This window comes from Dromiciops gliroides, chromosome 3 (assembly GCF_019393635.1).
Source record: "Dromiciops gliroides isolate mDroGli1 chromosome 3, mDroGli1.pri, whole genome shotgun sequence".
In the NCBI taxonomy this organism is placed as follows: Eukaryota; Metazoa; Chordata; class Mammalia; order Microbiotheria; family Microbiotheriidae; genus Dromiciops; species Dromiciops gliroides.
Window position 1 is genome coordinate 250,460,840 of NC_057863.1, and position 25,590 is coordinate 250,486,429.

At 38.2% G+C, this 25,590-nt stretch overlaps 1 protein-coding gene across 1 annotated transcript in view; it reads right to left on the reverse strand.

Moving 5' to 3' along the window:
- INPP4A (inositol polyphosphate-4-phosphatase type I A) overlaps nucleotides 1-25,590 on the reverse strand; it is a 199,034-nt gene that overhangs the window by 109,323 nt on the left and 64,121 nt on the right. The window contains 1 exon segment of the mRNA XM_043990586.1: nucleotides 24,169-24,245. The gene's annotated coding sequence lies outside the window, so the exon portion shown is untranslated.

Sequence of the window (25,590 nt, forward strand, 5' to 3'; positions counted from 1 at the left end):
TCCTCCTGAATCCAGGGCCAGTGCTTTAACCACTGCGCCTTGATAAATGATGACTGAGATGGAGGGAGAAGACAAGGGTTGTTCTGTCAGCAAACAGAGGTGTACTGATTCAGACAAACACACCTGCTCAGATGCCAACTTGGTCCTTGAACACACACAGGTTGTAGAGACAAAGAACAATGTAGCAATTTTTTCCTTTCACAGTAAGCCTACTAGGTGAACAGATGTAAACAAGGACTCATTTCATATTATCTTGAGCTATGTACCATCTGCTCTGCCTACTCTAGCAAAAGCCTGAGCTTGAAAAATAAATACTCATTTAAATGAGGGCACTCTGGTCTTCATATAAGAACAACAGTCAAAGGCTGTCCTGGAACAGAGAGGCTCAGGCTAAGCCCCCAAATCAGGCCAGACACAGTGTCTGACTTAAAGAAACTGAAAAAATCTAACACCAGAAACAACTGGAAGAAAAAGGCACTGTATAACTTGTGTTAGAGGCATGGAAGTCTTTAGTTTTGCTGATGTCACACTGCCTATTCACAATTCAATATTCCAGATTGCACAAGGGGTTCACCATCAATCAGTCGATTCTTTTTGTTTCTTCACAAGAATATCGTAAAGAAAATTGGAAAAAAATAGACATGCTAATGTAGCTAAGACACTCTATGTACTTTTTTTTTTTAAGGCAATGGGGGTTAAGTGACTTGCCCAGGGTCACACAGCTAGTGTCAAGTGTCTGAGGCCACAATGAACCCAGGTATTCCCAAATCCAGGACTAGTGCTTTAACCACTGCGCCATCTAGCTGCCCCCTATGCTATGTACTTTCGAAACTCTTGTTTCTGCAAAGGATTATCCTAGAGGGAAGAAAACATATAAAGCTATGTTTGGTGACACAAAGAGCAAAGCAAGTCATTATGCTTCTGGAAGAGGCATTTATAAATCATCCTAGAACACCCTTCAAGTGCAGAACATTCCTTACTACATACAAGCCATGCTAAGATAGTTTTCATTGTTTGTTCTCTGCTCTCAAAGATGACCACGACATCAGGAAAGTGATGTCATGATGTACAAGTGAATTGGATTTAAGTGAGGCAGGGCTGTGCAAAGTCGTCAGCCCCACTCTCTCCTCCAGAGCCATCTGGGTCCGGTGGCAAGATATAGATCAGGACAAGTGGAGATGGCGCCGGATGCAGTAGGAGACCTTGGCCTTTTTAAGCTAAGGCCTTTCCCAGGTCTCAATTTAACTGAGGTCACACACATTCAATGATTAAGGCTAGGCAATGAGGTAAAAAATGGTCTCTTTTGCCTAGTCAAAAAACCACACATGTACCTGAATATCACATGAATCACATTTCCATTTTGAAAATGCTACAATTACCTGCCCATTTTCTAAACTGTTTTTCCTACTGGTCTATTTATAACATCCTGAACCTCAAGGAGAGAACTGATCCTTGTCATTGATTCATGTGATGGATAAAGTTTTTCATACAATTATATCTCATTTTATTGTGCTCTGCTTTAACTACAGTTTTTTACAAATTGAAGGTTTGTGGCCAACTCTGCATTGAGCCAGTCCTATCAGCACCATTTTCCCAACAGGATGTGTTCATATCATGTCTCTGTGTCACATTTTAGTAATTTTACTACTTCACACTTTTTCATTATTACTCTATCTATTATTGTGATACATGATCAGTGATCTTTAGTGTTACTATTGTAATTGTTTTGGAGTGCTGCAAACCGTACCTATAAAAGAGGGCAAACTTAATAAATGTTGTATGTGTTCTGACTGCTTGGAACTGGCTATTCCCCCATCTCTCTTCTTTTCCTCAGGCCTCCCTGTTCCCTGAGACACAATATTGATTATATAAACTTAGTTGACAAAGTAGTGACATAGTTTGAGAGGATTGACTCCGATTTGGAAAGACGTTCTACAGTGGGTAAAATGCTACCAAATGGCATCACATGCTACAGAGTAATCTCTCATGGAAAGAACAGTCAATTGTTGCAGCAAACTTCATTGTTGCCTTACTTTTCAAAACTGCTACAGCCACCCCAACCTTCAGCAACCACCGCAATGATCAATCAGCAGCCATCAACATCGAGGCAAGACCCACCACCAACAAAAAATTATGACTTGCTGATGGCTCAGATGATGGTTAGTATTTTTTAGCAACAAAGTTTTTTTAAATTAAGGTATATACCTTTTTTAGACAAAATACTCTTGCACACTTAATAGACTACAACGTAGTATAAAGATAACTTTCATATGCTCTGGGAAACAAAAAATTTGTACAACTCGCCTTATTGTAATATTTGCTTTATTGCAGTGACCTGGAACTAAAACCACAATACCTCTGAGGTACACCTATACACCGTTAATAGACTGGAACTGGAAAAGGGTAAGGAGATGAACAAATGATTCCCTGGATAACTTCTAGCTATGGGGCTAGCTACTTTTCCAGGGTGACCTCAAGTAAAAGAAATTCTGAGATATCTTAGATGGGTCTTCATTATTCCAAACCTAAACTACCTCACCCCATCGTCTTCATTCATTTAAGCAAGCACCTGAATATCCTAAATATAAAATCTTCCAGTACTAAGGGGCCATTAGTATAAGTAAAATATTCACTGTTGGCTAAGAAAATATACTGATGAGGTTGACAGGATCATTCCTTTAACTACATGAAAAAACCAGCAAACAAAAACATCATAACTTTAAAAAATATTTTATATTTTAAAAGCAGTTTCACAGACTTGCTAATTTGATTCTGATATGGAGTCAAAGCATCTAAGTAGGTTCAAATCTCATCTCACAAAACTGACTACCAAGTTCCAGTCACTTAACTGAAATAAGGGGGTGGATTAAATGGACTCTAAGATACCTTCTAACTACAATCCTGTCATCCTTGCAAATTAGGACAAAAAGTATGGTTACCATGTTGCAAATGAAGAAACTGACATCTAGCAGGGTGACTGCTTTGCCCAGAATCTCATTATTATTTACAATATCATCTCCACCTTTTCTAAACTTCCTAGAAGACAACAGTTTAGAAAAATGCATTGGGGTTAAATCTTCTCCAGTTTTTTTTTTTTAAGTTATCCTTTTTAAAAAAAAACTTAATCCCTATTACTCATGGTGTCTTCCTATTAGGTTAATTGCTTCTGCATTCTACAGAGCCTAAAGGGTTTTTATAGAGATGAGAAGTGTAGAGAGATTCCTTCCTCCTCCTCTCTTCCCACCATTGAAATGTTTGATTGATGCCTCTTTGTTTTACAGTCATTTACCAATATGATCCCCTACCTCCCATTCACCCCACCACCCCCCTTGTACAAAGAAGGGTTAAGCACAACAGAAGAGAATCAAGTCTTAGGGAACGTGTAACATTCACACCTATAGTCTCTAACCTCTCTGGGAGAAGACAAATGTGTTTCAGTGCAAGACTGGTTGCTACAAAGTATAATCTGAATTCAGCTGCTTTATTGTGGTCATTATGTATATTCTTATGCTGATGCTACATTGAAAGAGAAAATCTTAAAACAAGCACGCATTCCCTTTTTAGTGCATTCACGGGTTTCTTTTTTCCATTTCATAAAACCTAAGCTTTTTATGAAACTTTTATGAAAGGCTCTATCTGAACTTTAAAATCAAATCTGCAATGCATAGAAAAGCAAAATTCTGAAACTAATTATAGTTTGGTTTTTTTTTCAGTTCAACTTGTATGACATGCAGGAACTATAAGTGATAAAATGACTAAACACATAAGCACATAATCTAGTGTAATACCTTATATCAGCAAATTATAGCTCAAGAATTATTTACAGAAAAAACACATGGGATGCCCTTACACAGAGATCTTTCCCCCCTCCCCTTTTTTTTGTATACTCTAATTTTCTATTCTCATCTCACAAGGTTCTTTTTGTTTCCACACTCAGTATCTCATACTGATAATGTCAGACAATGAGACTATAATTCATCAGTGATAACAGTTCAATAAAAAGTGACATTTATGTAGCACTTTAAGGTTTATTTGTGAAAGGCCTTATACATGTCCTCATTTTATCTTCACAGCAATCCCGTGAGCTAAGTGCTACAGATATCCTGATTTTTAAAAATGAGTAAACTGAGTTTAGCTCACACAGCTAATAAAAATCTGATGTAACATTGAATTCACTTTCCCCGCAAGTGTCATTCTGTCTGAGGTAGGTAAAATAGGAGCTCTGGGGGAATGGTGGTGACATATTAAATAAGTGAGTGAGTGTGTGTGTTTTATATGTATTTATGTAAATGACAAAAAAGAGATTCAATTTCATATACAATCATCTTCTGGCTTTCCTTGTTTATAGAAATGTTTATGTTTTTTGATTTTCTAGTTCATGATAAAAATTCTTTTTAAAAAATTAAAAAAAAAAAGAAAGACAGGCCAGTCAGAATCCAGATGCTAGAATTAGTTCTGCCATAAACTGTCTGGATGGCTTTAGACAAGTCACTGAACCTTTCTGGGCCTCAGTATCCTTACCTGTAAAATGATAGGCCAGACTATATTCCCCCTCTCCCCCATACCTTCCAAAGCTAACATTCCCTGATTTTTAATTGTCAGCAATTTTTTAAAATCATAGAACTATCCTCATAGAAATATTTCACATACAAATATACCACAACAGGAGCATTTTAGGAAATGGATATATACATTATTAGAAAGGCTTCCATAAAAACAATACTGACTCCCTCTTTTAATTTTTAAAAATTTACCAACAATGTCACTGTGAAAATAAATTGGGCCACAATTCTATAGGATAAATATTATGACTAAAATATGCACACACTATGGAAAACACCAAAGTTTATATCGCTCATAAAATATGGCAGAATGCCAATGGCCTATACAGAAATGTTTCCAATTAATTCTTAAACCTAACAGTACACTTACTTAAGAGTAAAATTTGGCTTGAATATAAGCTAATGAGTAAGTCAATTAGATTAGTGAAGTGGGGCAGTGCTATCTAATCTTCTTCAGAACAATGAGCTGCATAGTTTCAGATAATGTATACTGGTCTCCAAACAAGAGAGAGAAAGCATCATGAGTATAAAATGGATAGTTTTAATTATATTAAATTTAAAAGGTTTTGTACAAACAAAACCAATACAACAAAGATTAGAAGAAAAGCAGAAAGCTGGGAAACAATCTTTACGGCAAGTATCTCTGATAAAGGCCTCATTTCTCAAATATATAGAGAACTGAATCAAATATATAAGGATATAAGCCATTACCCAAGTGATAAGTGGTCAAATGATATGAACAGGCAATGAAGAAATCAAAGCTATCTGTAGTTATATGGAGAAATGCTCTAAATCACTATTGATTAGAGAAATGCAAATTAAAACAACTCTGAAGTACCACTTCACACCTATCAAATTGGCTAATATGACAGAAAAGGAAAATAATAAATGTGGAAGAGGATGTGGAGAAATTGGGACAGTAATGCACTGTTGATGGATTTCTGAACTGATCCAACCCATTTTGGAGAACAATTTGAAACTATGCCCAAAGGGTTATAAAACAGAGTATACGCTTTGATCCAGCAATACCACTACTAGGTCTGTATCCCAAAGAGATCACAGAAAAGGGAAAAGGACCTATATGTACAAAAATATTTAAAGTAGCTCATTTTGTGGTGGCAAAGAATTGGAAATTGAGGGAATGCCCATCAATTGGGGAATGGCTGAATAAGTTGTGGAATATGAATGTCATGGAATACTATTGTGCCATAAGAAATGATGAGCATGTAGATTTCAGAAAAGCCTGGAAAGGCTTACACGAACTGATGCAAAGTAAAATGAGCAGAACCAGGAGAACACTGGTACACAGTATCAGCAACATTATGAGATAATCGTCTATGAATGACTTGGCTCTTCTCAGCAATACAATTCCAAAGGAATCATGATGGAAAATATTCTCCACATCCAGGAAAAGAACTGATGGAATCTGAATGCAGATTGAAGCACACTATTTTCATTTTTTTTCCTGGTTCTTTTCTTTTGGCCTTTTTCTTCTTTTGCAACATGACTAATATGGATATATGTTTTATGTGATTGCACATACATAACCTATACCAAATTGCTTACTGTGTTAGGGAAAGGGAGGTGAGGGAGGGGTTGGAGATAATTTGGGAATTTTTTTTAAACTGAATATTAAAAATTGTCTTTAAATGTAACTAGAAAAAATAAAATATTATTAAAATAATGTATACTGGTCTTGAAAATGTATGTTAAAGTTTTTGTCTTAAAATTGAAAAGAATTAAGGTTATCAACATACTGCTTTAATATATATGAAAATTTCAATGATCTGTGTTGACTGAAGGCCCAATAATTCAATGACCTATAAATTTGACTATAAATTTATCTTTGGAAGCTGCTTTGGTGCTTTCATTTAAAGATGTCCAGGAAATAGTTACAATTCAAATAAGATAGCAAAAAACTACTCTATTTGGTAGCTTTTTCTTCCTTCATGCTGAGATCAGCTAGCAACACCTTTTAAGTTGAAGTAAAGGATCAAAGTGAAGCAAAGCTGGAATTTTAGAATGAGGAACCTTTGTTTTAACTTGCATTCTTTTGCTTAAGTTATGAATATTTTCATGAAGAACAACTTGCTTTGAGGAAAGTGACAGGTTTAAACTCAAGACATGGGACCCTCCAGTAGTCAGCTTCTCCATTGGTCACTGTTAGATAATTGTATCAGTTGGAGGTTTATTTGTTTTACAGAAGGCATTTCTTAATTTAGTAAATGACCACTAGATTGATGTTACTGTAGTAAAATATTTGTAGGCTGATTTCAGAACTAAAATAAGGTATTGTGATCATTAAAATCACTAATTTTTTAACCAAAATAAAAGACAAAATTTGTTTCAGAGTGGCTAGTTTGAAGTTGTCACAATTTATTTTGCAAGAATTAGATAATAGGGGCAGCTAGGTGGCGCAGTGGATAGAGCACTGGCCCTGGAGTCAGGAGGACCTGAGTTCAAATCTGACCTCAGACACTTAACATGTACTAGCTGTGTGACTCTGGGCAAGTCACTTAACCCCAATTGCCTCACTAAAAAAACAAAAAACAACAAAAAAAAAGAATTAGATAATAACACAAGGGAGACATCTGTGAGGTCAAAACTATAAAAGATTATAATTTTTCAATAATCAGATCAATAATACATATAAAAAGTTATCTTAGGAACAGAACTATCAACTGGGAGCCAAGAAGAACTAAAATCCAATGATAACACAGCATAATAGACCAGGGAAGAAATACCCACTACCCTCTACATTTCTCACGGCAATGTTATAAAATAAATCGCATCTTTTCCCTTTTAACTTCACATAGCTCCTGGGTGTTGGGATATTTATTTAAATTTCCTCATACGAAGGATGGAAAGGGAAATAGCAAATTATCTGTCATGTGACCCTTGGCAAGTCCCACATTTGAACTCAGGTCCTCCTGAATCCAGGGCCAGTGCTTTGTCCACTGTGCCACCTAGATGCCCCTCTGTGAATTATTATTAAGATATTTTTAACTTTCTAGGGCCTTGAAGGAATCTTGGGGCACTACTGCTCAAGTCCAACCTCACTTCACAGATAAGAAAAAGGAACCCCAAAGATTAGAGAAATGATTTTTTCAAAATCATAGCTATGGAAGGGGGAGCTAGGTGGTGCAGTGGATAAAGCATTGGCCTTAGATTCAGGAGGACCTGAGTTCAAATCCGGCCTCAGACACTTGACACTTAATAGCTGTGTGACCCTGGGCAAGTCACTTAACCCTCATTGCCCTGAAGGGAAAAAAAAAGATCATAGCTATGGAAAGGTAGGCAGCACAAGAACAATGTGTCTAGACTCAAGAAGACTCGAGTTCAAATTCAGCCTCAGACACTTATGAGCCTGAGCAAGTCACATAAACTCAGTATGCTTCAGTTTTCTCAACTGCAGAATGAGGATCATGATAGCACACACCTCCCAGGGTTGCTGTGAGGTTTAAATGATATAATGATTGTAAAGCACCAAGCACAGTTCCTGTGCATATAGTAGGCACTTAATAAATGCTTCCCTCTTTCCTTCCTCTCTCCCTTCCTCCTTTGTCCAATGCTATTTTTATTACACTGCATAAATTTCCATGGCTCTCTAGGCCTTGGACCATCCTGTCCATTTGAGAAAAACAAAAATTCAATAAGATGGCCCAAATTCACATTCAAAGTCCACAAAAGGTCCTCTTTTCTCCAAATAGTTTGAATCATTCAGGTATTTTTCTCACTCTGATAGAGGAGGGGAGTGGTATGAAAGAGAGAATAAACTAAGAAAGTCAGGCAAAAATGTCACAGGCTTGTTGTTGTGCTACCTTCCCTCATTCTCAGGTATGCAAAATGCAAGGTCAGGGCCAGAGCCCCAGGTTGTGAGTCAGAGTCTTGCCCAAGGCTCTCCTATCATAACCAGAAAATATTTTTCAAGTGTCCAGAGCCCCAGGGGACTTCTCCAGGGCTGACCTTCATCTCTGCTACTAATGACTGTGTCTTGTGCCCATCTGTGTGCTTGCTTGCTGGCTCTAGAAAGTTGCTATGGCAACTCCTCATCATTCACCAAACATTTATTAATTTTTATTAATATTAATTATTAATTGCTTGCTATGGGTGAGGCACTGTGATAAGTGCTGGATATACCTCACCCCCACACCCCCCAAAAAGTATAAACAGTCACTGCCCCTGGGGAGTTTACACTCTAATGGCAGTGACAGCACGTATCTGTGTGACTATGTGTGTGTGATATCTTCACACACATACACGTATGGTCACACACAGAGTAGACAGCAGTTGGTGGGACCGAGAAGAGGCTCTGAGAAAAGACTGAATTTTGTGGTCATGATTGATTCTAAGAGACAGATCTGAGGAGGGAAGAGCATTCTTGTGATACAGGACAAGCAGTGTCAAAGCATGTAAGATGCCGGAAAAGTAGAAGGGCTCTCAATGGCAAACTAAAGAAAGCATTGAAGGAGATCTTCCCATTAAGCAGTGGGGATGACATGGTCAGATCTGAACTTTTGGAAAACCTCTTAGGTCATGAGAAGACCTGGGTGATAAGAAAGTTTATGGGAAGCAACACCACGAACATCATGGAATCCTCCCAAAGATACCTCTTCACCCCCTCAACTCTTCAGGACTCTGGAGAAAGATCGAAAGTAGAAGGAAAGAATACAGAGAGATAAAAGGACAATGAGGAAGGGTGGGAGTTACAAATACATTTCTTTGGAAACCATTTCCTACACTAGTGTCCACAAAGCAATTCAGACTAGACACAGCCATCTGAAGTCGCCATGCCAGGAAGGAGTGGTGGGGTGGATGGGTCAGTTGATGTAAGAGACAGAAACCCAGAACTTTTCTCTCATCTCCATAAGGGGAAGATAGGGAAATGAGGACAGCAACCAACTGTAAATACCTGTGTCATTTGAAAAGTTACTTGTTGAAAGTTAATTGTATATCAGGTACAATTATAAAGGGGGAAAAAAATCATTCCCTGCCTCAAAAAGCTTACAAAAATATAAAACAAGGTTGACTTTGGTAGGGAGAAAGATAAAGTTTTTTAAAAAGGGGGCTCTAGGGGCAGCTAGGTGGCGCAGTGGATAGAGCACCGGCCCTGGAGTCAGGAGGACCTGAGTTCAAATCCGGCCTCAGACACTTAACACTTACTAGCTGTGTGACCCTGGGCAAGTCACTTAACCCCAATTGCCTCACTAAAAAAAATAATAATAATAATAATAAAAAGGGGGCTCTAAGAAAATTTGGGGAGGGAGAGTTCAATCCCTAGTAAGCCAGGAGATGGGAAACAGCAGTGGTAATCTCTAAGTCACCAAAGCACAGGCAGAGGCTGGCATGCTTAGAAAGGTGCCATATTTGGCCAGTACCTTTGTTTGCAACTTTCAACTACTGCTGTATGTTATTCAATTCAATAAATATTGTTTTGTTTTGTTTTGTTTTGTTTTTTTAGTGAGGCAATTGGGGTTAAGTGACTTGCCTAGGGTCACACAGCTAGTAAGTGTTAAATGTCTGAGGCCGGATTTGAACTCAGGTCCTCCTGACTCCAGGGCCAGTGCGCTCTATCCACTGTACCACCCAGCTGCCTCCCAATTCAATAAATATTTATATTAAGTATCTTCGGTGTGCTTATGAACTAAAAGAGATGTCATAGGGTTTGTTTAGTGGTTACTTTTTAAAAAATTAATAAGCATTTATTTTCTTTCCCTCCCATGTTCCCCAACCCCAATTGTGCAAGAAAAAATAAAATAAATAAAACCCTCATAATAAATATGCACAGGGGGCAGCTAGGTGGCACAGTGGATAAAGCACTGGCCTTGCATTCAGGAGGAACTGAGTTCAAATCCAGTATCAGACACTTGACACTTACTAGCTGTGTGACCCTAGGCAAGTCACTTAACCCTCATTACCCCACAAAAAAATAAAAACAAACAAAATATAATAATAAATATGCACCATCAATGAAAGAAACTTCCTTTATTGGTCATGTCCAAAAACATATAACATATTCAGTATTTTGTTCCTGACCTGTCAGGAGGTGTTTCATCTTTGGTCCTCTAAAACTGCAAGTTTATTGGGGCATTGATGAGAATTCAAGTCTTTCATGATTGTAATGTATAACCTATATCAAATTGCTTGGTCCTCGGGAGGGGGGAGGAAAAGGAGGGGGAAGAAAAATCTGGGACTCAAAAAAAAACCTTTACATAAAATTGGAAAAAATAATTAGAATAAATATTTTTAAAAGGGGGAGAATTCAAGTCTTTCAAAATTGGGGTTTTTAAAAAAATAACAGTATTGCATTTGAATTTTATCCTGTTTCTGCTTTCACTTCTCTCTGAATCAGTTCATATAGGTCTTTCTGCTATTCTCAGAAAGGATCTGATCATTTCTTATAATACAATATTACTCCATTACATTAATATACCATAATTTGCTGAACAATTTCCCAATAGGTGGACACATTCACTCAGTTTCCAGATTTTTGCCACTAGGAAGAGTTACTATAAGGGTTGGTTTTTTGTTTTTGGGGGGTTTTATTGGTACATATGGAGTTTTTCTCCTCTTTACTTAATGAGAGATGCAAAGTTTAGAAAAATCAGAGATCCTTCCTTCACAGAATTTACAGTCTTGTACAGGGTTACTATAAACTTCATGGGTAGGGCCTCTGGATAGACTACACTGTATAATTCCATACTGGGAAATTAGAGCTCATTTAGTCTAACCCCATTTCAGAGACGAAGAAAATGAGTCACAGAGAGATGAAGTGACTTGGTTAAAGTCAATCAGTAAACATTATTAAGCACCCACCGTGTGCCGGGCACCGTGCTAAGTGCCATAATCGTAACAGCCTACATTTAAGGAATATGGGCCAGTGTTTTTCTTCTCAAAGGAAAAGAATTGGACCAACACACTTGTACAGAGGAGGCACTTAATAAATATTCATTTAATGAAATCTTTTCTGCTTATGATGAGTTTTCAAGTATGATAAACAGTTAATCCAATCAACTAATATATGACGAAATCCCCATGAGACAAGGCCTGAAAATGCCAGGGCCCTTCCTCCCACATGAGTGTATTTGGACAGTGGCTTCCTGAAAACAAGGTAGTTTTTGTTGCCCAGCTCAAAGGAATGGCACAAACTTTGAAAGTTCACACCATATGGGAAGGGTTGACACGTTGGCAGATCTGTAGGGATGGGAGAAAGACCAACAGGGTGAGAGAGTAGCAAAGTAGACAATGCCTGTAGCCTTCAAATAACAATATAATCTAGGGGGGTATGAATGGCAATAGGAAAGTGTTGGCCAAGAGGGATCAAAGACTAGCGATTCAGCTAAGCAAAAGATTCTGGCAGATGTGTCAAGGTCATTTACCAGAGGAAGTCAGGGCCAGAAGTTTGACGCAGGCAGGTCTACCAGGTCAGGCAGGCAAAGTGCAACTAAGGCAGGAAGGAGAAGACAACCACTATAAATTTAAGTAGGCAGGAAAGGTCTAGTCAGGGAGGGCAGAGAGTCAGCAAATGACAGAATAACACTAAATATAGCCAGCATTTGTATAGTTTTAAGGTTTGCAAAGCACTTTTCATATATTATCCCATTTGATACCACAACCCTGTGGATTATGTCGTTAACCCCATTTTACAGATGAGGAAACTAAGGCTGAAAGGGTAAGTGACCATACTAGGGTAACACAGCTAGGCAAGATTAGAACTCGGGTTTTCCTGTCTCAATTTAGCATTCTTATCTGCTGCGCCAACTAAGATGGGTTGGAAAGTTCTGATTCCAGGGCAAAGACCACTAACTCTGTTTAAGGTTACAGATTCTAGGTCTAACTCACTTCTCTATTTCCAAGTAGCTTTGGCTCTGTCAACCACCACCATCACTCCCATCCTCCTCAAATAGGTGTCACACACAAAATTAATTTCATGATTAAGGAAAAAGATTACCTGTTCCTCCAACAAGAAAGGCAGCAGGAAAAAAATGAAGCATCTCCTTAGAGCCATCACCCTCAACTACAGGATCTCCTTAATTCACCCTGGGCGCCACATTGTAACTGTTTGCATTCCTAGGCTATCAGCCCCACCTTTCTTCTCCAGTGGCTGGCAACAAGCCAGCAAAGCTGTCTAAGATGATTATGCTGTTGTTTCCAAAGAGAATGGGAACCAGTCAGGAAGTCTGCGTGAGTAATTGGTAAAAGAGAATGGCAGAAGTGTTTCTTGGCACTCCACGAAGCTGCCACAGACCTCAAACCCAAAGCTCACACAGACAATGGTTCCTTGCAAAACTCCATATACCATTTAAAAGTCACAATTTCTCAAACAGCAGTGAACATGAATGAAAACTTTCCCAGCTCCTCCTATTGATATTTAAATGTTTCATTTTGCAAAGAGCTTGGTGACATAGAGCTTTAAGAAAGCCTGTGAAGAAAATTCATTTTGAGGATATTCCCTATCGTGAATCACTGGGAAAGTATTTTGGGAAGTTATTTACCTGTGCAGTAACTTAAGGACCAATACAGAGCTCTCCAACTCCTTTCCCTTCTGATCAAAATGTTCCCGTTCAGGGTTTTATTTTTCTTTCCATTTTTGTGGGGCAGTGAGGGTTAAGTGACTTGCCCAAGGTCACACAGCTGGTACATGTCAAGTGTCTGAGGCCAAATTTGAACTCAGGTCCTCCTGAATCCAAGGCCAGTGCTTTATCCACTGCACCACCTAGCTGCCCCTGCTGTTCAGGTTTTTTTAACCCAAATAACACTGCAACTGAAGCCACAACTGTTCTTCAATAGGGAGATGGTGGGAGGGGCAGCAAGTAAGGTGTAAGGTCCAGAGAAACATCAGAGACCCATTAAAATTTGTGGCTAGGTACACAATGCAATTGTTGACAGCAGTTCTGTTAGGCTAGCCCTGGTGGGACATGCTGGTGTGAAAAGAATCAATGTCTTATCTTCTTAAGATTGACCTGGCTGTAGTCTACAAGACATTTTTCATCACATTCATTCACTGTATAGGCCTTAGTTGGGGAAGGAGAGGGGAGAGAAAAGATTAAGCATTAATTAAGTTCCAGGCACTATACTAAGAGCTTTATAATAATCTCATTTGATCCTAACAGCCCTATGAGTAGTGCTATCATAATTCCAATTTCACAGGTGAGGAAACTGAGGAAGATAGCAGTTAAATGACTTGCCCAGGGTCACACAGATAGTGTCTGAGGCCACATTTGAGCTTGGTTCATCCTTACTGCAGGCCCAGTGTTTTATCTACTGCGCCAACTCCTGGCGAGAGTTGGCAAAGAATCCTGATGACAATCCTATACAAAGGTCAGAGAGTACAATGTATACATAAAACAGATGAGTTGATAGTGTTAGGGGAAACACTCTTAATCCTATTGTATTATCAAATAGCTAAATTATCAAATACACATGGACATGGAAATTACAAAACCTAAAATTTAAGAAACCAAATGTGATAACTATGGAAGAAATATAACCTGAACATCTAATTACTGGCATCATCAGTAACACAGAGCTGAAAACACTGCATTTTCTTACCTGTGCAGCATGCCTTCTAAAGACACAGATGACCAATTGAAAATTTACAAAGTGGATTGTTCCAACAGAAATTAAAGAGTACCAAACAGCTAAGTAGTGCAACGGATACAGCACTGGCCCTGAATTCAAATCCAGCCTCAGACACTTATTAACTACATACCTCCCAAAAAGAAAAGAGAAAAAGAAAAAGAAGGCCTGGACTTCTAATCAGGCTCTGTTATTAACTAATTATGTAACTCTTACAAATCATCTCTCCTTGCACTTCATTTCCTTTGGTTATAAAACAGGAAAACCATTTGCTATAGTTATCCCAAGTGGGTTGCTGTGAACACCTAGAAGATAACATGCATGAAAATGCCCTGAAAAGTTAAAATCATTCTAAAAATATATATAAAAGTAAAGACTCACAGGAGATCAAGAGTTGGAAGGGATCTTAGAAATCATAGAAAACTTAGAAATTTATTTGAAATCTTAAGTCTGCCATGTGCCAGGAACTATGCTAGACAATGAGGACACAAGTCCAAAAATAAGACATGACACAGTCCTTGCTGTCAAGGACTATGTTCTACCAGTATGGGGCCCAGAAAAGTGAAGTCATTTGCCCCAGTTCAAAATGTAGTTTAATTAAACAATTAGGACTAGCACCCAACAATCTTTTGTACTTTTTCCAATACTGAACTGGAATAAAAAAAAACAGTATCTCTACTGGGAAGCTGACAGATATCACAATAAAGTTCAAAATAAAGGCTTTCAAAGCAAAAAGATAAATTCCTTCACGTGTGGTCATAAGATATGAAACAATGAAAGACATCACATCTGGCAACTTCCAAAGCAGTTTTTGGTTTTTTTGTTTGTTTGTTTTTTTACATATAAGGTATTTTATTTTTTCTGTTACATGTAAAGATAGTTCTCAACTTTTGTTTATACAAGCTTTACAATTTCAGATTTTTCTCCCTCCCTCCCCTCCCTCCCCCCTCCCCTAGACAGCAGGTAATCTGATATAGGTTATATCTATATATCTTTCTACATATACATATATCTATATATCTATACACACACACATATATATATATCCATAATAACATTAATCCTATTTCTGCATTAATCCTGTTATAAGAGAAAAAATCAGGGCAGTAATGCAAAACCTCAAAATAGAAAAAAACAACAATAGCACCCAAAACAAAAGAAATAGTATGGTTCAACCAGCATTTATACTCCACAGTTGTTTTTTTTTCTTGGATTTGGAGATCCTCTTCTATCATGAGTTCCCTGGAACTCTTCTGTACCATTGCATTGGTGAGAAGAATATAGTCCATCACAGTAGGTCAACACTCAATGTTGATGATACTGTGTACAATGTTCTCCTGGTTCTGCTCATCAGCTCACGTAAGACCCTCCAGGTTTCTCTGAACTCCTCCTGCTCATCATTTCTTACAGCACAATAGTATTCCATTGTATTCATGTACCACAACTTGTCCAGCCATTCCCCAATTGATGGGCACCCCCTCAACTTCCAATTCCTTGCTACCACGTAAAGAGCAGCTATAAATATTTTTGTACATGTGGGTCCCTTTCCCCCTTCCATGATTTCTTTGGGAAAAAGACCTAAAAGTGGAATTGCTGGGTCAAAGGGTATACACAGCTTTATCGCCTTTTGGGCATAATTCCAAATTGCTCTCCAGAATGGTTGGATCAGTTCACAGCTCCACCAACAATGAATTAGTGTTCCAATTTTCCCACACTAAGCAGTTTTTTTAATTCTGCAAAGACATAATGACAGTATGCTTGGACCTGGTAAGTACTGAATATAACATCTAAAAAAAATCCCAATCTTAACGTGGTTTGTGTCATGGAACCCACTCCTTCTCATAATACTGTTTAAAAATGCATAAAGTAAGATGCACATAATTACAAAGAAAATAACTTATACTGAAATAAAATACACTGAAAGTTTAAATGTTGAAGAAACAAGTACACAGACCTTTACTCTGAGATAACCTGAGTTTTATGATAGGTATATTTTCCCTAGATGCATTTTTTTTTTAAACAACTGACTTCTTTTCATTTTTATATGACCTTCATTTGTGAATACAGGTCTTTCCTGCCTAGTTAAACCTTCCCATGTAACAAAGTTTTGCTTTTTTTTTTTTTAAGAAAAAAAAAGTTCAGCAAAACAAACCAACAGGACGACTTTTGAAAGAATATGAAATATTCTACCCCCACAGTTCCCCAGCTTTTCAATTAAGAGAGGGATGTACAATACTTTCAGACCTTTGATGGCCCCAGGTTTATTAAACACTCAGACTGAGATGTGCTATGTGACTTTTGGCCAGAAACACAATCCTTTCAGGTCTTTACTTAACTCAACTTTTGCTGGGAAACCTCCCTCTCAAAAAGGAGAGTTTTCCTCTTTGTCCATGAAAGGCTACAGAGAGACACAAACACAGGAGGTTCTGACACTGGTTCCAGGGTTGTTTTTAGCTGTCCTGTCCTGTGTATGCCAGGGGAAAAAATCATTAGAAAGTCTATGCACTAGTGTTTCCATAGTTTGGCCTTTTATGGAGTCAATTCCAAAGTTCTACATTCATCAGATTGTCTGGCTCAGTGTGCTGAAAAAGGCCTGAGGTGTCCCGTGGAAATGGGCAAGACAGGAAAGATAGACTCTACACCATGACATCTTAAATGGGGTGGGAAAAAGGATGAAAACTCAGTGCTGATATGGTGATGTGAGGTGGGAGAAGGCAGTTGTTAATTACAAATGAAAAAAAAAATCCACCCTCCACACTAAAGGGGTATTGGGAAGGGGGAGAGGTGACAGATTACCCCAAACCTACGATCTATACGACGTGGGAATTTTAGAGTCTAACCCTCACATTTCATTAACAAGTAAAAAGAGGCCCAGGGAGGTGATTCCAATACAAATAATCCCAACATTTATTAAGTGCCAGTGTAAGCTGTGCCTGGCTCACTGAAGATTACAAATAAAATTAGTGAAAGAGCTGGGCTAGAACGCAGGGACCTCTATCTCAATCCACTGCCCTATCACCTCCCCAGGCAGCCATTTTATAATCCACTAGATGTTTAAGAAGCGAACAGGTCTAAGAAATAGACACCCAAGCTCACTTGCACTTGCTTCTATATATCCTTTCATGGCTCTCTGTACTCAACAGAAGGTAAACACACCACTGCCTTAGTTGTTAGCTGTTGATAGGCTATTTCATAAATAGATCTGAAGAAGTTAGGGGAAAAATAATCTTTTAAATAAGCTATTATAATAAAATATTGGGAGATGAAATGTATCTAGAATAAGATGCCGTAAAAAAGAATAACTTATCAGTAATCCCATTTGGTTTTTTTCTGTTTTTTGTTTTTTTTTTCAGGGCAATGAGGGTTAAGTGACTTGCCCAGAGTCACACAGCTAGTTAAGTGTCAAGTGTCTGTGGCTGGATTTGAACTCAGGTCCTCCTGAATCCAAGGCCAGTGCTTTATCCACTGCGCCACCTAGCTGCCCCCCCTCCCCATTTGGTTTTATAGTGTTTTAACACTTCCCAAAGAAGTATTAAAGTAGAGGCAGCTGAACAGATCTGAGTTCAAATCCAGCCTCAGGTGAGTACTAGCTGTGTGACCCTGAGCAAATCACTTAACCTCTGTTTGCCTCAATTTCCTTATCTGTAAAATGAGAATAACAATAGCACCTACCCAGATGGGTTACAGTAAGGATCAAAGGAGAGAATATTTGCAAAAGTGCCTGGCTCATATTAAGTGCTACATAAATGCTTATTTCTTTCCCTTCTTCCTTCCCAAACACCCAAATAAATCAACTTAAAAGTATATTCCTTGAGGGGCAGCTAGTTGGTGCAGTGGATAAAGCACCAGTCCTGGATTCAGGAGTTCAAATCCAGCCTCAGACACCTGACACTAGCTGTGTGACCCTGGGCAAGTCAATTAACCCTCATTGCCCCACCGAAAAAAGAAAAGAAAAATATATTCCTAAAAAAAGTTTATCAATTTTTGAAGGAAAGGAGGGGTATGACTTTCAACTTTGATGGGTTGGCACTAACATACATTTGACCAGAGTTTTGTTGCCTTCTCTTTTAAAAAACTGGTTTTACAGAGACTTAACATTCCCAAATACTCAATGGTATCCACTGTAGTAGTAACACTGGTGGGTGGTTAAAGAAACAAGAGGTCCAGCAATGCCTGTGTATCATACAATGCCTATAACTTCCTTCAATACCAACCATTTACTGGGTATTTATTAATACAGAACCCCTTACAATCTGCCCCCTTTTACATATTCTAACATTTCAGCCAAGCTGAACCACACTGTACCTAGCCACCTACATCTTGCCCTCTCCTGGATCTGGACCTCTGCTTACCCTACCTTCCATACTTGGAATGGGGAAAGAAGGGGAGAGAGCAAATGGCAAATAAGAGGTAGACAAAGAAAAAGGAGGGAGAGAGAAGAGATAAAAATTTAGGGATAAAGAGAGAGGAATAAATGGGGAAGGATGAAAGGGAAGGAGAAAAGGAGGAGAAAATAAAAAAGAAGAATGTGAGAAAGTACGATAAAAAATTAAAATATGTATATCTTGGGCTGGCATTGCAGAGAGATCTGGGCCTAGAATTTTGCCATGAATTAGAATGGTAAACTGAAAAACATTTTCAATAACCTTAAACTGTTTACTGTCACAGAAACCCAGCTCTTTAATGCCAAAGTTCTCCCAATGATGCTATATGGCTGGCAATCAAAGACAAGCACAAACTTTGAAGAATCTGTTTTTGTTTTGTTTTGGTTTTTTAGTGAGGCAATTGGGGTTAAGTGACTTGCCCAGGGTCACACAGCTAGTAAGTGTTAAGTGTCTGAGGCCGGATGTGAACTCAGGTACTCCTGACTCCAGGGCTGGTGCTCTATCCACCGCGTCACCTAGCTGCCCCAACTTTGAAGAATCTGAATCACAAGTCACCCCAAAAAGCAACTGCAAGACATTTGATGTGTCTAAGTAGCTAAAGCATGTTACCAATGACGACTTACTCACAAGGAGTAGCATAACAGGCACTGAAGAAACACATGCATGATCAGAAATGTAGGTGGATCATTCATGGAGTTAGAATGAGACAAGAGATATCTTGAATAATATACTGGTATCCCTTCAGACAATGAAAAAATGATAGGAAGCTGTTGATCACTTGGCGGGGGGATATTCTCTATAGAGGATTTATGGAAAGATATAGACAAGAATTACACAGAATGTGAAGGTAGATTAGGGAGGTTTTGATCAGCATTAGTAGAGAGAACACTCAAACTTATGAAATGTTGCTCCCAGGGGCAGCTAAGTAGCACAGTGGATAAAGGAACAGCCCTGGAGTAAGGAGGACCTGAGTTTAAATCTGGCCTCAGACATTACTAGCTGTGTGATTCTGGGCAAGTCACTTAACCCGGATTGCTTCAAAAAAGAAAAAAAGGAAAGAAAGAAATATGGCTCCCAGCAAATATCAAGGTCTCCACTTAGAAGTCAAGGACTAGCTATGGTATTTCTTATACACAGAATATGCAAGCATATCTCAGTATGAACAAGAAATGGAATTTTCCTTCCATATCCTTTTATAATCATCTGGGTAGGTCAAGAAACCTTTGGTCTGGATAATTTCCAGTGTATGATTATGCATACCCTGAGTTAATTATTAATGCATTAAAAAATTTAAGTGACTAAATATTATTGCAGATACAGAGATATTTGAGCATTCTAACAATCTCATATGGTGACTGTTTCCCTTAAGATGAAGAACAAGGGAAAGCTAAAGAATAATATTCTTTGTCAGCATAATAAATATTTGCAGATTAAGCTACTTCATCAAAACAATTCGATCTAACGAACAATTCAAAACTTTAGGACCTAATATTCAATGCAGATCACTGTTCTAGAAACTGAGAGCAGTACAAATATAAATAGGACATGGTCCTTTGACCTAGGATCACACATAAAGAACTGGAAGGGGCCTCAGAAGCCATTAAGTAACTCCTCCCTCTTGTGTTCAGGAACACACAGTTATCAAGGGTCTGAGGCAGGATTTGAATTCATATCTTCCTGACTCCAAGTCCAGCACTCTTTCCATGCTACCTTGGCCAGATGGGCTCCCAACACTCAGGAGGAACCAGATTAATATATAACTGGGAGCTTTTTAACAAAATAAATAAAAGTAAAATAAACATAAATAATGTTAATTTGGTGTTTTCTTGGTTAATATATAACCTGAAGGGATCAGTTTCCCTTTGGGTTTGACATGACTGGAGTAGACTATCTCCAAGATCGCTCCCAACTCTAAATAGGAATGAATAAACATAATATTAACTAATTCACCACGGGAATCTTTCTGATTAATTAATCTCTCTGAGGGTAATTCCTCCTCTGTACAATGTGGATCATACTTGGATCACCCACCTCAAAGAGCTTGTTGTTGTGAGGAAAGTTCTCTGTAAAGCTAAAAGCACTAGAGTAAATGAGAACTACTACTGGCATTAATGGACAACTACTTGGCACAGTGGATAGAAAACCCAGGCCTGGAGTCAGGAAGTTCAAATTCAGCCTCAGATACTTACTAGTTGTGTGACCCTGGGCAACTCAGATAACCCTGCTTGCCTCAGTTTCCTCATCTGTAAAATGAGCCAGAGAAGGAAATGGCAAAACATTCCAGTATCTTTGCCATGAACACCCTAAATGGGGGTCACAAAAAGTTAGACACTGACTGAAACAACTCAACAACATTGGTATTAACAAATAAAATGTAAACAGAAAGGAATCTTTCCCTCCATCAACAACTTTTTATTTAATTCAGTTCAATGAACATTTCTGTAGGCACAATAAATTCATTGAAATATGGCTATAGTTTGTGTATTTATATTGTTAGACATTAAAAGCAATCATGCTGCCTTGAAGATGATTTTTTTTAAGGACAAGAAATTAATTCAGTGTGTGATGATCAACTGTAATAGACTTAACTCTTCTCAGCTATACAATGATCCAAGAGGATGCCAAAAGACTTATGGTGGAAAATGCTATCCACATTCAGAAAATGAACTATGGAATCTGAATGCAGATTGAAGCATACTATTTTTACTTTTGTTGTTGCCTTTTTGTCATTATTCTTGATTATTCTTTCTTTCGTTTTTTTTTTCTTTTGTTCTGATTCTTCCCTTACAACATGACTAATGTGGAAATATGTTTAACATGATTGTAATGTATAACCCATATAAAATTGCTTGCTGTTCTCAGAAGGAGGGAGGGAAGGGAAGGTAGGAGAAAAATTTGGAACTCAAAAAATATCTTTACATGTAATTGGAAAAAAATTTTTTAATTACAATAAAAAAAGAAATGAATTCAACATATCTGAAGGATATGAGATTACAAATTAATAGGATAGGACTCAAAGCTGCATCAAGAATGCACTTGTTTCCCCATCTATTACAGAAATACATGCATATGGTGCTGGAAAAGGAGCTTGGAGATCATCTGGTCTAATGTCCTCACTTTACATAAAGGAAACAGACTTAGAAAAGCAAAGGACACACAGGTCATTATTGAACCCAGGTTTCCTGACTCCAAGTCTAGCATTTTTTTCTACTGCATCCCTCTGCTTTTCAATTCATGGAGAATATTCCTTCTACAAACACCACTTGAGTCTCTTGGCCTCTCTCCTGAAAAAGCAAACAAAGCTGCCAATTATTGTGAACAATAAGATATGCAGTACTTTTTTTTTTCCTACAATGGAGACAATTGTCTCAAGTGATCTAGAACAGACTCAGACTACTCAGACCTCTGAAGGGATCCTTGAATGCTGGCCAAAGGAGGATGAACTTTATTCAGTAGGCAAAAGTGAGCCACTGTCAAAAATAATAACATGAAGAACACATGAGATAACATATGTAGAGCATTTTGCAAACCATAAAGTAATATATAAATGTTATGTATAATAATAACCATTGTTGTTATGATTATTATTTATTTTAGCTACCATCTATATAGTGCTTTAAAGGAAAGGTGTCAGACATATTGCCCACAGGCCACAACACTCCCCAACAGGCCCGAATCTGATTAAAATGTAATTGGTGTGGGGTAGCTAGGTGATGCAGTGATAAAGCACTGGTCCTGGATTCAGGAGTACCTGAGTTCAAATCTGGCCTCAGATATTTGACACTTACTAGCTTTGTGACCCTGTACAAGTCACTTACCCCTCATTGTCCCACAAAAAAAAGTAATTAATTAGGGGCAGTTAGGTGGCGCAGTGGATAAAAGCACTGGCCCTGGAGTCAGGAGGACCTGAGTTCTAGTCCAGCCTCGGACACTTGACACTTACTAGCTGTGTGACCCTGGGCAAGTCACAACCCCAACTGCCTCACAAAAAACCCAAAAACAAACAAAATGTAATTGGTGCATATCTAACATTTAGGTTGTTGTAGGCATTGTAAATGTTGTTTTCCTCATTCTACATACTTTCCATCAGTTCACAAAAGTTTTCCCATGTCTCTTAGTATTTTTCATGTTTATCTTTTCTTAGAGCACAGTAACATTACATTAAATTCATGTACCACAATGTGTTTAGTTATTCTCCAATTGATAGAGACTTTATTTCTAGTTCTTTGCCACTACAAAAATTGCTACTAAAAATATTTTGACCTATGTCATTGGCCTCCTTAGGATATATGCCTCGCAGTAGGATCTCTAAGTAAAAAGTATAGATATTTTAGTCAGTCCCCACCCCCTTTTAAAGCATTATTCTAAATACTTTTCCAGACTGCTTGAACCAATTTGCAGCTTCACCAAAAATGCATTACTGAGCGTACCGGTCTTATCACAATCCTTTCAACACTGACATTCCCCTCCTTTATCAACTTGCCAATTTGCTAGGGATGAGATGAAATCTGATTTGTGTTTCTTGTACTTTTAGCGATTTGGAGTATCTTTCATATAGTTATTAATAGTGTGCAATTCTTTCTTTTCATACAGTTGTTAATAGCTTGCAGTTCTTTAGATTAAGTGCTTTTATTTATAACCCAATCCAATGAAAAGATACAAAGCTGAATTTTGTTATGGTGAATCCTCACACATATACGTGTACTCAAATATGCCAGTAAATAAACAATATAGGATAACAACAACAATAAAAACAAAATAATTAAATATGTTATATTATGATGTATATTTTATTATTATATATTATCATTATCATCAATAAATTATGTTATATCTTATAACTTATGAGGAATAAGTCCCAAATAAAATCTTCAAAAACAACTGACTTTTGAGTTGAGAGACTCACCCCCGCCCCCTCCCCGCAGGGCGATGAGGGTTAAGTGACTTGCCCAGGGTCACACAGCTAGTAAGTGTCAAGTGTCTGAGGCTGGATTTGAACTCAGGTCCTCCTGAATCCAGGGCTGGTGCTTTATCCACTGTGTCACCTAGCTGCCCCCTACAATTGACTTTCATAATATAATTTCACTACTTGCCTATCAGGATAGTCACCTATATCTTAGGTGTTCATCAGAACTCCTTACCATCATACAACTGTTAGGATAAAACATAGGCTCAAATGTGAAGCAAAGTAGACACAGTCTACTGTCCAACTGGAAAGAAACTTAGAAATCATCTACTCTAATCCTCTTCACTTTACAAAATGAGAAAACTGACTCCCAAAGAGATTAAGGGCCTAGCTCAGGGTCCTAGAATGACTTGCTTAGTGTCTAAAGCTGGATTTGAATCAGGGTATTCCTAACTCCCAATCCAGCTTTTTATTAGACTCCCACAAACTTGATGCAGCTCTCCAAAAGAGATGTCAAACTAAATGAAAGCTGTTCCTTGCGCAGCCACTGAGAGGGGGAAAAACGATAGCACAGAGAACTTGCTGCCTACAGGGACAAATCTTGTAAGGAGGAAGTAATTTAAATCTTGGGGAACATCACGATGCAGATACTGTGACAAACTCAATTTATCAGTTCTTAATAAAGTAGCTATAATGGTGTACCAGATAACACAAGAAGACTCCCAATTGTACTTACAGCCTCAATCCTTCAGGTCACACTGGAGGCATCACCAGGGTTGAATGACAACAGCCCTCAGGGAGTATTGCTGTTTCCTGTTGATGAGAAATGGGTTGGTTGTTATAGACCTGCAAGTTCAGGGTGGATTTTCAGTGAAATCTTCCCCAAAAGAGACTAAAAGCAAATTTGCTGCTGCACGTAGGAGGTGACCTTGTCAACCAGCTGGTTGTATTTGAATTACAAAATGAGTATACCTAATGCTGTAAAAAGACCTTTGGTTGGTTGGGCTTTTTTTTCAAAAACAGATCCTAGGCTCATTTGACCTATTTCCCAGGAATTCTAAACCTATCCTTTACAAACAGGGTAAATTAGGTTTTGATAATACACTGAAATATTGCCAGAATAAGTAATATGGTAACAACCCTTCTCTTCTTTCTTCCCATATAAAATGGCAACGGAAACACCTGCTTTGCAGTGAACACAGCAGTGACTTACCTAAGCATCATCATTCTAGAATGCATTTAAGACCTCAGCTGCCCATAAGCCATGGGCAAGTGTCTTTAAACAACTATGCTTTCTGGATAGCTGAAGGCCTGTTCTTTTAAATAACTTTGCTGGGGCAGCTAGGTGGCACAGTGGATAAAGCACCAGCCCTGAATTCAGGAGTTCCTGAGTTCAAATCCAGCCTCAGACACTTGACACTTACTAGCTGTGTGACCCTGGGCAAGTCACTTAACCCCCATTGCCCTGCAAAATAAATAAATGAGTGAATGAATGAATGAATAAAAGATAAATAAATAAATAAATGAATAACTTTGCTACCACCCACCCATACCCATCACCCCACCACACATACATTTTGGCTGAAAATCTTCCCAATCTGTATTACACACTTTCTTGCTTTCTTAAACCAAAATAGAATTAATTAAATATTTTCTTGATGACTCAAAGTTGTTTTGAAGAACAATAATTACTGTACCATACCATAATAAAGGGATGTTCCAAGGGCCTTATAAAGAAAGGGAGGCCTGTTAACCAGGAGAGGGAGTGACCTACATGTCTACTGGAGTCATCTGGATTTCAGGTGATGTGAATACTGTTCAATTTACCCTTGCGTATTTCCCTGTTAGTTTCTTAGTCAGGAGTGGAAAAACTTAACTAACTGATTATGTCTTAATGTGGGCAGAACACCAACAAACCTACCAGTCAATCAGGAGATCTCCATGACCAGTTGAGGTTGTGAGCCAGTGACTGAAAGATTGAACTAGTGAGATTAATCCAGAGATGTTTTGGAGAGGCATTACCCAAATTAGGGGTATTCTGGGACTATATATTCTATTTTCATATCCATTAAGGAAATGGATGTCACATGATCATGGGTGATCCTAGGTCTGGAGAACTTTAGTTAAGGATTAGGTTAGAAACCTTAAGAACCCCTTT